General features: G+C 37.8%; 1 long non-coding RNA gene across 1 annotated transcript in view; it reads left to right on the top strand.

The window, feature by feature from the left end:
• Positions 1 to 18,248, top strand: part of LOC140711455 (uncharacterized) — a 46,141-nt gene that overhangs the window by 17,031 nt on the left and 10,862 nt on the right. Inside the window, exon 2 of the long non-coding RNA XR_012092670.1 lies at positions 16,562 to 16,775. This is a non-coding gene — a long non-coding RNA (uncharacterized lncRNA). The remainder of the gene's footprint in view (positions 1 to 16,561; positions 16,776 to 18,248) is intronic.

The raw sequence follows: 18,248 nt of genomic DNA, 5'->3' as shown, positions 1-18,248 counted from the left end.
AATTGCAAAGGAGCCTGGGAAATTTTATCTACCAAAGACTTAAAAAGAGCTGAGTTGGTATCCCTGTTGAGTAAGACTGGATGCTGAGTAGTGGGGCAGGGTATATCATTTTACTTACTGGTTAAACTGTGTGTATGTTGGTTTTTAAACATTATTTTGAAGAATAACTTTTTAAAAATCATAAAAACATAAAATAAGTGGACATCTAGCAAGGCATTTAGGATCAGCAACCAATCTGTTTTAGGTATGTGTGTGTGTGGTATTTTTAAAAAAATTTTTGGAAGCTATACCAGTACCTAGATCTATTTGAAAATGTAGATAAACAAACAGGAAAGTCAGCTAAAATTTTATTCAAAACACATACAAACAACTTTTTACTAGATTCTTACAAAAAACAATGAAAATACTCATAAAATTTGTGGTTATGATAAAGACTAAGCATTAAAATATACGAATCTAGGTAAGTTTACTTTCTTTTAATATTAGTCTATAAAACTACTATCTAAAATTACCATTTATAAATGCTTAATTGATATCTAATAATATTCTCTAGAATTTAGGGAATTAATCTAATTAATTTTGCTAAGCTGACAACAAAAAGCACAGAAAACAACTCAAGAAATGCAGACCATATAACAGATGACTGTTCTTATTACCTCTGGAAATAATAATTCCCAGGGAAGATAAAATGTTCATCATACTGTTGTAAAATGAATGAAAGCTGCAATTTAAAATTCTGAATCCTGATAGCATAACTGTACAAGAGGGGAAAGTGAAATTTACAAGGAACAATTAGAAAAATTATAAATATTTGGGTTTTCTAAAATTATTTTATAATGTATTTGATCACTGAGCTATTAAGATTTTTCTCTTACAAAATTATAATAAATCCTAGGCAGTCTGAAAATCCTATCAGCAGGAAGCATGTGTCTTTTTTTTAACGCAATGTGGCTTTAAAATGAGCAATTCCCAATTATTAACCTTAAAACATCTCAACAGACAGAAATAGAGATAAATGCATTGTTTTTCTGGAGCCCCACACTAGGCATTTCCATCATCTCCTCTTTCCTTCATAGGAAGCAATTAAATTTTGCATATAAGATTTACAGTCTTTGGAAAAGCTAAATCATTAGAACAAAACAATGTGGCCATTTGAAAAGAGTATCAGGGTAGGTAATAACAATTGAACTTTGAGTTATTAAAGCAATAAATTTTTTAATCAATTTGGAAAGTATGATGAGTATCTGAAATCTTTAGTTGGTATTAGCTAATTTTTCTATTCTAAGACAAGTATTCTCAGAGTGACCTCTTAAGATCTCTTCAAGACCTAACTCCATTATTACATTTTTCTTCAGACTTCCTAAAGAAATATAAAATACTTTAAAAAATCAGTACAGTCTTTATTTTGTTTAATTCTTGTGAAAGTTACTTGTTCCATAAGTCTTAGGATTTTTATAAATACACTTCCACTTTTTAACCTGATGTGATATCTGTTAATTGCCAAAAGCAGTAACACCATCATTTATTGCTCTAAGTAGAGTTAAGGTTAATTCAGGATGATATCTAGCACCTCATAGCTGATAACATTTTGTTGGGACAGTCCCACCAACAAAGGAATGAAACAAGTTACATAACAGGTTCAGTATTTGAAAAAGAATTCTTGAAGTTGTAGACAGGATCCAAGAAACCAAGACTGGAATATTCTTTCAAATCTCCTGGGAAACTGTTTCCACTCAGGAGAGTGCAAACACCATAAAAAAATCTTTTGGTTGTTGAACAGCTGAACGCTGATGAATGTGTACCCAAAGTGCTCACACCAGCAGATTTGCTGGATATATGGTACTGTTTGGGGGAGTCAGCACGATGTTGTGTGCTCATGGTCAACCAAAGACCCCAGACAGGCTACAGCCCAAAGATACAGATAGGAAAATGCACAATTCAGAAACATATGACTGTGAGCTAAGATCAATTCAAAAATGCCCCCAAATATTTCCAAAGGGATGAAACAATTTATATGGCAGTTACTTTTAACAAAACAACAAAAATTCTTACAGTACTGCCTCCATCCTTGTCATGGTCCTAATACCTCTCAGCAGGTTTACTGATGCAGCCCCTGATATCTCCTTAATTTCAGTCTCTTCCATGAATTCTCATATCTATGTGGACTATTGCCAAACTAATCTTCCTAGAGAATTGCTCTATTTTTTTCATATCCTTCATACTGCAGTGAGATGGCCCATGTGGAAGATTGCAAAAGTAGCCTTACCTGTATCCTTTATTATGTGACTTTGCAGCTCCTCCCATTTAAGTCTCTACTGCTGGAATCCAGGCTGGCCTTGTGATATGCTTTCACTAATAGAATTCAGCAAAAAGCGATAGTGTGCCAGGTTCAGGTTGATGCCTCAAGAGACTTTGGAACACTTCTGCTCTTGCTCCCTTGTATCCCTACCATGTGAGGAGAACAAGCACAGACCAGGCAATTGGAGGATGAGAGAATAAACAGAGGTGAGCTGAGGCACTTTGGCCAACAATCAACCAACAACCAGCCAGTGAGCCTAACGTGTGAGTTACTACAGACCAGCCCACCACTGCCTGACCTTCCAGCTAACTGCATCCCAACTGATAGAAAGTCCAGCTGACATCCACAGAGCCTGGCCCAGATCAGCAGAATCACCCATCCAGTCTTACAATAATGGACAATGGCAAATGACCTTTGTTTTCAGTCACTATGTTGGGAGATGATTTGTTACATAGCAAAAATGAATGAATGTAGCCCCCACATACTACTTGCTTATCCTCACCTCTAAGCTTACATCTACACATTGATCTTCCTGGAATGCTTTCTTTCTCTTTCCTCCACTTCCATCTGTCCAGACACTTTAGGTTCCAAGTCAGTCCTATCTTACAAAGCTTTCCTTGACTACTTCAATCCAAATAAATATCTCTTTTCAGTTTAGTAAAAAAAAAAAAAAAAAAGTTATTATCTAATATTTCACATATCCTTTATTATATTACATAAGCCCATAGTTATCTCAGTCCCTAATATAGAGCTAATTCATTCTGGAGGCTTAATAAAAACTTACTAGCTGGAAACAAGTATTCTCCCAACCCCTTCAACCTATGGCCTGGTTTAGGCATCAATATAAACTCTGTCAACTGACTGTGTCTTGGAACCGATTCACAGGTGCAAAAATTTCCCTGTGGAAGATCTTTATAAGGAGAATTGATGGCTATATAAATACAGTTTACTTAAACCATCAATTTCCTTTAAATAAAAGAACTATGTTGATAGATTTTTCATATATATATATATAGCTTAAGAGAGTTCCCCCTTTGTAAGGGCTATCAGTTTTTGTTTCTACTTATTAAGGATGTACTTCATATTCATTTTACTTGACACCACAGGAAATTGTGCATGCCTCAGGCTACATAATTCTGAGTGTATTTCTGAGATCCTTTGTCTATTATTTCAAACTGTCACAAGCTCAGTTGACTCTTAAAATACATCAGGTGAAATAAGGTCACTTAATATTTTATGTGTAATATTAATTTAAATGCCATAATAAATATCCATGTTCAGTAACATCCATGATTGCCTCATGTTCTGACATTACTTTTTCCAGAATATGATACATACACATGATAATGCAAGAGTTACAGCACTAGAATTTTAATGCAATAAACAATTTTAGCATTATTTACAATTTTGAACTCATTCATTACCCCCATATAATTCCAACAATTAGGATAAAAAATTCAACTATTCAACCTATTTTAAGTGTATTTTTTCCCTTTACTGAATTTTTCTTAGAAATCACAAATGCATACTCGTTACCAAAAAAAAAAAAAAAAAAAAAAAGGTCTCAGCTCAAAACTCTTAATCTAAGATTAATATTAAATAGTGATACTACTGAATATTATACACAGGACACTCAAGAAGCAAATTTAAGTCAATTTGCAATTTCATTTATGCAGAAAAAGTTATCTGTTAGAAGTGATACTGGCTAGGAGTGAAAGTAGCTATTTGTTATTTAAAGGCAAACACTTCCTGAGTATTTGCTATGTGAGGTACATGTAAAGGGCTTTACCTTTATGATCTGATGTAATTCTCACAACAATCTCATGAAAGAGGTATTAATATCAGCTTCATTTTGTGAATAAGGAAACTGAGGCTCTTCAAAGTAAAGTCACTTGATCATAATCACACAGATAATGGGTCATATTTTTAACATCAAGTACCTTGCAGCTTGCTCTTGTTTTCAAAAATTCCAAATGTATTGTTAAGGGTTCCCCTTGAGATTATTCTGAAGACAAAGCTTCTTCCTATTAACATTTCCACCCATATCACCTTTCCCCAGGTAGCTGCTGCCTTCTGTGTAAACCAGCACAGGACAGTGGGTGTGCTGCATATGTCGTTTCCACACAGGTATAACTATAACTTTAATGCTTGTGTCTTCATTTCCAAAGTCTGCTAAACTCATTAGTCTAAATTATTAGAAACTTGATGTGTTAAATCTTTGAAAAAAATTATGTTTTAAAAGAAGATAACCAAGAAAGAAAATAACCAAAAAGGAATTGCTTAGTCTGAAGGAAACGGTTACTCATGACAGAATTTTAGACAAGTGTGAGGATATGTAATTAGATGAGTGGTTCTCAGTCTTGGCAGCACATTAAGATCACCTGTAGCACTTTAAAAAGTTCTTACTCAGCAATCCCTAGAGGTTCTGATTCAATTGCTTTTTGTGGTGGATACTGGGTAGAGCATGTTTGAAAAAATTTCCTAAGGTCGTGGTAATTGTCAACCAGAGTAAGAAAACCACTAATGTGGATAAGGAGCTCCTAGAACTGTTCACAAAATGCTTACATATCCAAAAAATTGGATCCATCTTTGGTTTTCCTCAGACAGTGAATCAGTCTGTGGCACTGAGCTTGCTCTCTAAATGAAACACATTTTTTTCTTCACCAACATAAAAATATGTGCACTTTAAGACTTTTTAAAATGTATTTTTCTATGAAAGAATTTGAAGAAGACATTGGGAAAACGTTTTTAACTCTGAAGTGTGGAATGGCTAATAAATTAATCCCAGAAGCAAAACAAGAATGGTGGGCAAATTGGGCTGCAAAATGATCAATTATTTCTGAACAGGAAAAAATAATCATAAAGTCAAAACAAAAACTTCACACTGAGAAAAGCTACTTGCAACACATGTGACAAATGGGTAATTTTCTTCAACTATAAAAAAAGGGCTTGAAAGGCCCGAGAGAATTGCAGCAGCAACACCCCAATAGCAATATGCACACCTAGCAATCAAAGTTTAGTTTCTAAGTACCATTCACCATTAAAAGGAACTGGGGTCCTTAGAGAAATGGCTGATTCCAGGGCTGGGGCAGAAAAAGGACCAGACGAACCCAGAACATCTTCTTGTGCCAGGAAGTAAGAAAGTACTAAAAAAAGGTAAGAACATGTGAAAAGGACATGGGAACCACCTTCAAGGGGATGCCACTGTCATTTGAGTACCAAAATAAACATAGTAACATTATAATCCATTGAATGAAGTAGGAATCCAAGAGTCCACAGTGAAACAAATAGAAAGTCAGATATGGAACAAGATATTTATGTAGCTTACAAGTTTCTCCCCATAGAGCATTTACTGATTTAAGAAGGGAAGAGGTAAATACAGATAAGACTGGTAGGTGTGACTTTAATAGCGTGATCAAGTTAACATCAGCTCATCAGACAAATCAAAATCACATTCCATCTGATAGGATACAATGAGAACCAACATCTCTTTGGTGATATTCCTGCCAAAATTCATACTGTGATTCTAATCATGAGGTAACAAAATGACAGTCATTCTATTAAAAAAACAAACTAACAAAAAACTAATCTGTAATCTTCAAAATTGTCAAAGTAACGAAAGTCAAGGAAGCACAGAAACCCATTCCAAAGTGAAGGCAACTTAATTAACAACTAAGTGAAACACTTGATTCCAAACCAGATGTTTTTTTTCTGTGAAGGATATCGTTGTGACAGTTGGCACATCTTGAATGGAATCTGAGAGCTAGATGGTAGTAAAATATCAATTTTGGGCCAGGCGTGGTGGCTCACACCTGTAATCCCAGCACTTTGGGAGGCCAAGACGGGCGAATCACGAGGTCAGGAGATCAAGACCATCCTGGCTAACACGGTGAAACCCGTCTCTACTAAAAATACAAAAAAAATTAGTGGGGTGTGGTGGGAGGCGCCTATAGTCCCAGCTACTTGGGAGGCTGAGGCAGGAGAATGGCGTGAACCCGGGAGGTGGAGCTTGCAGTGAGCCGAGATCACACCACTGCACTCCAGACATTTAGGATTGCCACTAAAAACCATAACAGACTGCTGGAAGCAGAGGGACTTCTTGGAGGAGAAATGACTTATTTTCCCCCTCAAAATTCAGTGGAAGAAAGAAGGAATCTGTAAAGAGAAAGATTATGTAAATAAAGCTCTGAAGTTTTGCGGCAGCTCTCTAGCAAATCTGAACATTTAACTGCAGTTAAAATATTTTTTAAAGTACAGATATTTATGAAGTTTCAACAAATACTTCACAAGTACAATTTTTTTCAAAAGCAAACTCAGTTTTTTAAAATGCTACCTCTTCTCAGAGATAAGAAAGACAGTGTTCATTGAATTAGAGCTTAAAGAGACCTCTGGAGCTCATCCAACCCATATACCTCCTGCTGGATTATAACCCCATACTTTTTGTTCTGCTCCGGTGGGTGTGGAGAACAGATGGAAGTCATCCTCTGATCTGGGTGAGCTCCAGGGTCTGCAGATAGAGTGCCTAGCCCCTACACAGCCTGCGGTTATGCCGTGCCTGATTCCCGTCAGATCCCCTCCAGCTGATGTCAATGTTGATATTTTGTGGTTCACAAGCTCCATGGGCAACAGGCTTTTCAGACAATGCTTACCTCCTGGCTGGCATTTTCCTAATGCTCCTGAACCATGTAGCTTGTGGACAAAGCTAAATGGGAAAAGGTGGAAATTGGCTTTCATCATATTCTGAGGATATCTCTGGGATGCACAATGGTCATATTTCACCCCTTCCTAGAGTATAATCATCTTTCAAACAAGATTGCTTCCTAGAATCACTTGTACAGTTTCTGTTCCCAGACTTCAAATGCCCTGCAGAAAGAACAGCACTATCAGTCTCCTGTTCCTCATTCCTTGCCCCTTCCTTCTATGTGATGTATTAACCAGCCATCAAGTGGATTGACTGAATGACCCCTTTATTTTTTGCTTTCACCTAACATGAGATGACTGGGCCCAAAGTGGAGAGTTCCACAGGAGAGGGAAGACATGGACAGAGATAATGCTGAAATTAGGGAAATCTATCTCTGAGAAATCCGAGTTCACATGTTTTATACCTGAAATAAACTGCAGGAAATCAATGAATCTTCATAAAACCACAGAGTGGGAACAGATTTTATAGCCACTTGTTCCAGCTGAATCCAGTTTACCATGAATACTCATAGGAGTTCTTGAGCTATACCCTACATTTCATTTATAAAGGCTTTTTTCTTTCCTCTTTCATCCATAGAAGAGGCAAGTTTGTGTAGTACTGCTTGGTCCCTACAAGTTGTAATGTCCTTACTTTCTGGCTAGATAAGAATATACAAAGTCAGTATTTCTTAAGCCTCCCAACTTACCTATGAGGTAGGAACTATTATTTTCCCCATTTCTCAGATGATAAAACTGATTCTTAGAGAGGTTAAGTGACTTATTCAGGATAAGTGACAGAAGCTAGGAGTGGCAGAACCAGGATTTGAAGCCAGACAGTCTGATTCCAACGTGTGTTAATAATCTCATTTCTGAAAAAAAATTGCAGTATTTGATGCATAAAAAAGAATATATGTGACATCATGTTCTGACTATCTCTTGCATGACCAACTATTTCCAACTTTGTGGCTTAGAACAATGATGTACTACTCTCTCACAGTTCTGAGGGTTTACTGGGCTCAGTTGGGCAGTTATCTCTTGGGGTTTCTCATGCAGTTGCAGGTAGTGGCTGGGGCTGGAGTCATCTGCAGACTCAACTGTGCTGGACACCCATGATGGCTTCTTCACTGATATAACCAGCAACTCAGCTGGGAATAGCTAGCCAGACATCCCTTGTCTCCAGGCAGCTCTCTATGTGACTCACTTGGGCTTTCTCACATGGTGGTGTCTGGATATTTGGACTTCCTGCATGGTGGCTTGCTTTCTCAGAACACGTGTTCCAAGAGGCCCAGGAGACAGATAGAAGGCTTCTTATGACCTAGGCTTAGAAGTCACACGTGTCACTTCTGCTGCATCCTCTTGATTAAGGCCCCAGGTTCAATGTGGGAGAGGACTATACAAAAGCATGAACACTGGGAGGCACCGTGCTTTGGAGAGCCATCTTTGCAGACAAGTTACCAAATATAAGTTATGAAGCATAATCAAAACACAAACAGCCATCAATCCACCATTCAACTACTGAAATAAAATGTTATCATCACCATTGAAGATATTGTGTATTTTATCCTTAGCCAAATCCACTGACCTCAACAAGTGGTAATGCTGTCCTAAATTGTGTGGTTTTATTCCCTTGCTTTGTTGAAAAACAATGTGTGTATATAACTGTTTAATTTTGTTCACTTTAAAACCATATTTGAATGGTATCATATAGTATTGTCAACCTAAATAGCAAACAGAGAGAGGCTATCTAAAAATATTTAGTTTAATCAGGAAAAATAGGGCATTGCAACATGGGACACATATGCTATGACAAATCATAGGCACATCCAGGAAAGCAAAGAAAGACAAGCATTTTTAAAGGTAAAATGAGGAGGGTTACATAAGTTGTTGTGAGACAATTATCCTTGGTTACAAGGACCAATAATAAGGGTAGCATCAGTCCAAGACTGGAGAGGCATTTGCTAGGCAGATGTCCATACAAAAGTATCTTTTTCTTTTTCTTTTTCTCTCTCTTTTTTTTTTTTTTTGTTGGGGGGAGGAGCACAGTGTGCAAGGTTGTGGTGGTTTTATGCAATATTATGGGTTTGGCAGAATCTTGTGATAGTTTCTGGCAAATATGTGTAAGAATCCCCCCACTTCATGACTGCCTAACTCCATTTTGCCAGCATCTGACATAAGTCACTCCATTTTGATCCCAACAACTTTCACAGTATATGGTCGTTCATTACTGCTTTTTTTACTCTCAAAACTCTGTAGTAGTCCCCATTTACCCACAGTTTTGTTTTCCATGGTTTCAGTTACCCATGGTCAACTGTGGCCCAAAAATATTAAATAGAAAATTCCAGAAATAAACAATTCATAAGTTTTAAATCACAGGCCATTCCGAGTAGCATGATGAAATCTTGCACTGTCCCACTTCTTCCCAGCTGGACACGAATCATACCTTTGTCCACCATATCCACACATCCATGTTGCCCACGTGTAAGTCACTTAGTAGCTGTCTCAGTTATCAAATCAACAGATCACAAGAAGAAGAAGGCTAAGTACAGTACAATAATATATTTTGAGAGGGAAAGAGAGAGATCATATTCACATAACTTTTATTACAGTATATTATAATCATTATCCAATTTATTATTCATTGTTAATCTCTTACTGTGCCTAATTTATAAATTATAAACTTTATCTTAGGTATGTATAGGAAAAAACAAAGGCTATATAGGGTTCAGTACTATCCAAGGTTTCGGGCATCCACTGGAGGTCTTGGAATATGTCCCCTGAGGATAGGGGGACCCCTATGTTTGTAAGATTCATCTATTTAATTGCATATAGATTTGAATCATTCATTTTCACTGTTGTAGCATATTCTTTTATGGGAAAATACCACAATTTATTCTCCTATTCATAGATATTTGGGACAGTCTTATTTTTTTTGCTACTCCACACATCACATGAACACTTTTCTACTGTTTCCTAAGGTACATATATCGGATTTTTTTCCTCAGACATATACCCAGGAGAGGAGGCTGGGTCCCGAGTTACAAAGAAAATCGTCTTTTAATCAGTCTCCCTGTCCCCAGGATCATACCCCTCAAGTCTGTTCTCTACGCTCTTTGCACAGTGATCTTTCTAAAATACAAATCTGTTGTTACTCCCTTATGCCAGGGTCTTCAGTGGTTCCCCACTGACTATACCAGTGGCTCTCAAACTTTTGTGTACACCAGAAGCACCTGAGGGGCTTATCAAATACATGTGTCCTGATCCTGCCACTGGAGATTCAGATGTTGTCACTCAAGGGCAGATGCTTGTGTTTTAATAAACTCCCCCAAGTAATTCGATTGCATACAAAAATTTGAGTATTACTGAATACATCATTAAGGTCCAAATTCTTACTGTAATGCAAAAGACACTGCACAATTTGGTGCCTGTCTATGAGTCCAGCCTTATCTTCGGCCCACCTTGTCAAGCACCCTCGAATCTAGCAAGGCTAAAGGGCTTGAAATTCCTGGAAGGCCTATTTCTGTCCCTAGACCCATCCCATCTATTTCTTACTGTGGCAAGCGTAGCTCTTTATTATTATTTTTTTGCTGCCAGTCTTTCTCAGGGGAAAGCCGAGCAACTTTTCCTATTGCCATTTTAGCTCCGACATCTTGCATAGTACCTAGGTAATTAAGGAATATTTGTCAAATTCATTGATTTTTCCCAAGGTCACAAAACCAGTTAATGATGAATCTGGGATGAGAACCTACAGTTCTTCCTTTTTAGTCCAGTGACCTTTCCACACCATGCAGTTAGTCATAATAACCAAATATCACATTACTATAGTGCTCCTAATATCTGGATTAAAAGAAGGATGACCCTTCATTCTCCTTAGGAAAAGAGTACAAATTCGGTCCTGAAGGATTACACTGAAAAGAATATCCTCCTTTCAGAAATACAGGTTGAGCATTCGTAGTCCAAAAACCCCCAATCAAAAATGCCTCAAAGCCGAGCACGAGGGCTCACGCCTGTAATCCCAGTACTATGCAAGACTGAGGTGGGCTGATCACCTGAGGTCAAGAGTTCGAGACCAGCCTAGCCGACATGGCGAAACCCTGTCTCTACTAACAATACAAAAATTAGCCAGGCGTGGTGGAGCATTCCTGTAATCCCAATTACTTGGGAGGCTGATGCAGGAGAATCGCTTGAACCTGGGAGGCAGAGGTTGCAGTGAGCCAAGATCATGCCATGGCACTCCAGCCTGGGTGGCAAGAGTGAAACTCCATCTCAAAAAAAAGAAAAAAAAAATGCTTCAAAATAGGAAACTTGTGGAGTACCAACATGATGCCCCAACTGGAAAATTCCCCACCTGACTGCAGTCAAAACTTTCTTACACAAAATTATTTTAAAATATTGCATAAAATTATGTTCAGGCGATGTGTATAAAGTGTGTATGAAACACAAGTGAATTTCATGTTTAGACTTAGGTCCCATTCCTAAGATATCTCATTGTGTATATGCAAATATTCCAAAATTTAAAAAAAAAATTCTAAATTCAATAATACTTCTGATCCTATCATTTCAGAAATACTCTACCAGTACCTGTAAATCCTTGAAACTCAATTTCATCCCAACAGGACTAAATTATGGTTCTCCAAAAAATACAAAGTTTGTTTCTGTTCACTTTAGTAAATAGCTTTGAAAATCTACCATTGTTTTTAAAGGTTGCCTTTGAAAAAGTCATAGAGGTTTGCTTATTTTGTCACCCATCTTGTTTCTATTTGTTTTAAATCTATTTACCTTCACTTATTTTATAAATCTTTTCTGCATTATTTATAACTGATTCCATTGTTTTAATAAACTCAGGCAAATCATGTGTCACCTCTTCAAACTATCCATATTTTATTATGCATTTCTGGGAGGCCTTTTCTGGAGATTTCCCATGGATCAGAATACGAATAGAATTGTTATTGTGTCGTTGAACTTGGCTTCTAGCTTTAGAATTCTCTCTAAATGTTTTTTCAATCAGACTTCTAGGGTCTTCTCTAGTTTAACGTTCTCATGCTTCTGAATTTCTGCTCTTTTAGAAAAGCAATGTTGTATGCAACTTCAAATAAAATATAAACAACAAAAATATTTATCTGAAAAATCAGTTAAGGTGCTTATTGGGTAAATGAAGTTAATCTCATGTTGAAATAAGCCAAGATATTTCCATTGAGCAACATATCTATTTTGCTGATATGAATTCTTGCCCTGACAGTGAGCCACAGCAGACAACTTGAGACAAGAATAATTAATTAAAAGATACATTTCATGAAGCAGATGACATTGACAGATTAAGAAATAAGTAAAGCAGGAAGGCAAAACAGAATTTACAATCTACAGATGAGGCACTAAAAAAAACTCAGCCCTTTCAAGTGGTATAGGTATTTTATTCCAATGAACAAAAATGCAGAAGGCAATTCAACCCTTTAGAGGTCTGTTTTTCATCAGCTTTGATCTGAAAATTGAGACAAGTGTTTGGAATACTGTCACTGATAAGGAGGAAAGTGAGGGCTGGAAGCACAGTCGAACAGAATGTGGTTACTTACACCCTGAGCGATTAAACACTCACTGCATTTTTTAAGGCAAATTCCACAAGTCACACAGTTTCAGAAATCATTACAGGGAAAAAGAACACCACACTCAGTACGTTCATAAGAGCAAAAGCTGTCATGACCACAGAATACCAAAGCATAAGCTGTGCACATATTCCCAGTTTCATCTTTAGTTTCTCTTATTTGTTTCTAGACACTGTTTTCTCTGCCACCGACAGTGTTTACAGTCTCTGACTGTCACATAATGAAACAGAAGCAGAAAGCCTTTATTATGGTGTTCATACTTTGGAAGACACCAACATAGTTGGGTGCCAGACGTGCTTTTGTTTTATTTTATTTTTATTCTCTCTCCTGGAGAAGGTTATTTCCTTGCTCTGAGGATCCTAAGAAGTTTCAGGTCAGCAGGTTGTTAGTAATTAAAAGTTCAAATTAATAAGTCCAGTTACATGGGTGAGATACAAGCCAATGCGACCTAAATTATTATAGACATTTGCTTCCAGAAGAGGAAGAACCATTCCATAAGCCCATCCTTCACTGTATTCTAACACTTTTTGGTCCAGGAAAGAGTGAAACTTCTCCAGTTGGCCTGGGTTGAGTTTGTGGAAAATCTGACCATTTTATTCAGTGTCTCTCCCAATTTAAGGGTCAGGCAAGACCTAATCATCAGCTAAAAAACAGAAACTTCTGACTTAACCATAGTGCTTTAGTTTCCTCCTTGTTAGCAGAATGCGTGAAATCTCTTTAGAGTTGCTCCCTTTCTGTATCTGTGCTAAATGACTGTGCATGTGTAACAAAGAAGTATAGTTAATGAAATCATTTAAACATTACTCAGCACCCACTATGTGGCAGATACTGCAAGACACTGGAGACACAAAGAAGAATATAACATAATTATCCCAGGCCTCAAGCAGTCATGGTCTAGTGGGGGGGAGACAGATCTGCAAACATCTAATTACAACATAATGACATAATGCGGAAAATGCTGTAATAAGGAGTACACAGGGAGCTGTAGGAGCATAAAGGAGGGATGAACTCATTCCACAGGGTTTCCAGGAAAAGGGAGACTGGGACTATGTGACAAAGATAATGATATATTTATCTGCTGAGCCGGAGTTCTCCAGGTAGAGAAGGAGTAGAAAGGCACTCCCAAAAGAGGATCTAGCAAAGACCAAAGCTGGTTGAATATTTGAAAATATGTTTAGGAAACAACTGATTTGGAAAGTTTGTTATCAAGGGACCTCATTCAACAGGGGAAACCTTGGAGAAAAGAAATAATCCCCTTTCTACCGACACACAGAGGAGAGCAGATGAAGTAAACATCAGAGTTGCTTTGAAAAGGAAAAGAAGTAGAGATGGTTCAAAGAAGCAACAGACAGTGTGATGGGGAGGGAGGAGGGTAAGATAAGGTAAAGCCAGTCCCAGATGGATGCCCTCATGTTTCCATATTGTTTTTAAGTCCATACCTTTATCTGATGCATTCTATTCCATTTTTACACACGTTCCCCTAGTCACCTGGTCTCTGAAGCAGCACTGAATCCCTTCAGTGACAGGGTTCAAAGATGAGTCCAGATGTGGCCATGCCCCAGGGATGGTGTTATCTAAATTCCAAGAGAGACATAGACTAAAGGTCCCCTCAAAGAACAAAAATAAAAGGGAGACAAACATTTCCTCAGCCAAATTTGGGATCTGGAGGAGGAGAAAGGCTCTCTGGACAATTGAACCCCTGGCAGAACTGGGGGACAAAGCAGAGGCTTGTTACCTAAAAGACCAGGAACATTCAGCAAGAAACTAGTGATATGGATTAATTTCCAGGATATACTTTTTTTTTTTTTTTTGAGACAGTTTCGCTTTTGTTGCCCAGGCTGGAGTGCAATGGCATGACCTCGGCTCACTGCAACCTCCGCCTCCTGGGTTCAAGTGATTCTCCTGCCTCAGCCTCCTGAGTAGCTGGGATTACAGGCATGTGCCACCATGCTGGCTAATTTTGTATTTTTAGTAGAGACGGGGTTTCTCCATGTTGGTCAGGCTGGTTTTGAACTCCTGACCTCAGGTGATCCGACCACCTTGGCCTCCGAAAGTGCTGGGATTACAGGCATGAGCCACCGTGCCCAGCCCCAGGATATAGTTTTAAGTGAAAAAGCCAAATGCAATCCTAGGATGTTATGTACATCCTAGTGTGTATAACATAGTATTAAAAAGTACACACATAAGGCCAGGTGTGGTGGCTCATGCCTGTAACCCCAGCACTTTGGGAAGCTGAGGTGGGTGTATATCTTGAGCCTAGGAGTTCGAGACCAGTCTGGGCAACATGGTGAAACCCTGTCTCTACAAAAAATACAATAGTTACCAGGGTATGATGGCATGAGCCTATGGTCCCAGCTACTCTGGAAGCTGAGGTGGGAGAATCACCTAAGCCCAGGAGGTCGAGGCTGCAGTAAGTCGTGATCATGCCACTGTATTCCAGCCTGTGAAAAAGAGTGAGAGTCTTTAAAAAACAAACAAACAAAAAAAAAAACAAAAAAAAAAAAAAAAAAAAAGAAGAAGAAGAAAGAAAGAAAACAAAAAAAGGAAAAGAAAATATACATGTATCTTCTTGTTTGTGCAAATAGAAACACAGGAAGAATAAACCTGAACTAATGAGATTGGTTACCCAAAAGAGATGGGTAGAGACTCAATAGAAAGAATGGGAGAGCAGGAACAAAGGAGAAGGATTAAAGGGAGGTGACATTTCTCTGATTATATCTTTAGATATATATGTGTGCATATATATATATATGTACACACACACATACGTGCTTTGACTTTTGGTATCATGATCGTGTTAGTCATACTGAATAAATAGTCAAAATGAATTAGGAAGTAGAGAACATCCAAAATGAAATACAGTAACAAATTTGAAAAACAATGTTTTGACTATATTTTGTAAGGCTAAAGACAAAAAAAAAAAAAAAAAAAACTGTTCACAAATATTGTTACTGAATTTGTTTTTCACCAGTGTATGAGTTAGCAATTCAATAACTACTTTGTATATATTCTAGGACTGCTCAAATAAATGAATATATTGGGGGGTAATGAGAGTCTGGTTCCTCACTGTTGGAGACAGAGATGGGACAGGCTAGAATGAACCCTGAGTTGGTGGTTTGGAATCTGAGATATCAGTGTGAACTGGTGTTTTTGATATATTTGAGATAGCTAGAGATAGAAAAAGATGTAGATGGAAGTACATGGAACTTACGTATGTGTATACATGCATATCTTTCTTGCCTGTTTTCTCTGTGAGCCCCTGGAAACAATAACACCTTGGCAAATGAGCCCACCCAGCACTCAGATCGCATTTTCATTTTAAAACCATTCTCAAATAAAAGGAACCAGGGCTTCTTGGCTGATTCCAGAGTTGACGAAAAAGAAATACAAGGGGAGCCTGAAATATCTTGTGATGCCAGAAAGTAAGGAAACAATAAAAAATTGAGGAGTCATGTGAAAAGGATACCAGAGTCCACTTGAGGGAACTCCCCATGGTCAAAGCTGGTAACGGTAACAAAATAAATGAGACTAATAGATTATAACCTGCTGATTACAGTAAGTATTCATGAGTATATCAACACTGATAAAAAGACATACTGTTTTCATGTGGGCCTTTATTTTCTACAATATCCCCATCGATAATAATGGAATTAGTAATATTTATCTCACAATATTGTTGTGAGGATTCATTTGGGAGAGGGTTTGAAAGAACTATTTAAAACCCATGAAAAGTGCCTAGAAATGTTAATTGACTTCCCTGCCTTGTTCTCTTTGTACACAGTCATTTTCCCAGAAAACCAAACTATCACAATTTTGAAGCTGAATCCCTGGTAGAGTTTTGATTTAGTTTTAGAAATACGGAGTTAGTCACTTTTTAACTGCCTCTTTCAAACTGAAGCCTTCTACCCATTGACTTGTCAGTGCTATTTAACCTAGAATAGTTGTTAGGAATTCCTCATCATCTCCCTATGCATTCTGCCTTCAGTTTCTTCCCTCCAGGTAAATTGCGGAAGTGATGCTCAGAATTAAACTGTCAGGATGCTGCGATTCTGCTGCATGCTCCGGACAGCTGACCATTAGGGAGCACTACAGGCTTGGAAGAGGTGACTTGTCTCCCTGTGTACAGCCCTCTGGGTAGAGCAGCTGTCATCTGAATATGGATGCTGATCTCCAATAGAAGTTCCAGTTTGATTACAGATGTCATTTCAGCATTTTTTCCTTTCTCTCAATATTTGAGTGGTCCAGTTTTAGGATTGTTTAGAAGAGCTTCAATGGACCTATTTTCCTACCTATTTTCTATGGGTATTGTCTTCTCCTTCAGGTAATATGATCCTTGAAGGCAGAGAATGTTTCTACTTTTCTTTGCTGATCCCTCAGCATCCAATTTAATAATCTGCACACTAGACTTGATGCTATCAATCCAGTTATGGGTGCAGACTACTCTTAGGAAGCAGATATAAATCCAATCCTCCTTCTGTTAGAGGGAGATAATAATACCTGTTTTTTACCTATCATACAAAGATGTATGTTCACATCACTTTTTAAAAAGTTAGAAAAACATACTATGATTTGTGTGTAAGTGCTTTAGACTCTCTGGCATAAAGACAGTTAATTTGTTGATAACACTATGATATTACTTATTCAACAAATATTTATCAAGCATTCATGATAGCCCTGGTATTAAACAACATTTGTGTTAAATAGTGAGGATAAATAAAACTCAAGACAAATAAAAGACTATAGCATCTGACCTCAGTGAGTTTATAGTCTAATAATACATGACAGATGTATAAATATGTTCAGCAAAGTGCCATAGTATGTGTGCTATTACAACCATCTGTACAAGACACATTGAGGCACAAGGAAGGGCAAGACATTCTATTGAAATTATTGAGAAACGCTTCACAGAGAAGCTATCAATTTGAACTAAGTTGGAAAGACAGCCTAGCAACGGCATGAAGAACAGATAAAAAGGAGAACTGACTATAAGCAAGGAAACCAATTACAAGACAATTCCAAGAGTCCAGGCTGGAGCCAATGAGTCCTGCAGCAGTGACAATGGCAGCAGCCAGCACTCTGTAGGCCCCGTATGAGGAGCTGAGTGAATATTTATTGAATATGTGAGGAATATCCAAGGAAACTGATAGAGACAATAAATGTTGAAGGAGTAGGTATGATAGTAATTAATCATACAGTCATTTAACAAATGTATGTTGTGTTTCTACTAAAGATTGAACACTGTTCTAGGTGATGAAAATATAGTTAGTAAGCTAGACCCTGGTTTCAGGGGATGCACATTTTAACAGAGAAGAAAAATAAACAAACAAAATAAGTCAGGTGTGTGTAAGTGCTATGAAGGGAAATGAAGCTGGATAGGAAGACAAGAGAACAGTAGGGGAGTAGGTTGCTAATCTTATGTGGGCTGGTTAGGAAAGGCCTCAAGGGCAGATATTTCTATCAGTAGACAGATGAGCAAAGGAAGGTGGGGAGCTGTGTATCTGGAGGAAGAAAGGTCCAGGCAGAAGCAGGAAGGCTAGCATTTCTGGCACAGAGGAAGCAGGAAGAAGAGAAGCAGAAGGTGAGGGCACAGAAGAGGAATACAATGTGATAATGTGGGATGGTCTTTCCAGGATCACAGGTTGTCCCGCAAGTCCTGTGTGCGAACACTAAGT

Source organism: Chlorocebus sabaeus, chromosome 3 (assembly GCF_047675955.1).
Source record: "Chlorocebus sabaeus isolate Y175 chromosome 3, mChlSab1.0.hap1, whole genome shotgun sequence".
NCBI classification, from domain to species: domain Eukaryota; kingdom Metazoa; phylum Chordata; class Mammalia; order Primates; family Cercopithecidae; genus Chlorocebus; species Chlorocebus sabaeus.
The sequence above is the reverse complement of the archived record's forward strand: the minus strand, read 5'-3'. Positions and strand labels throughout refer to the sequence as shown.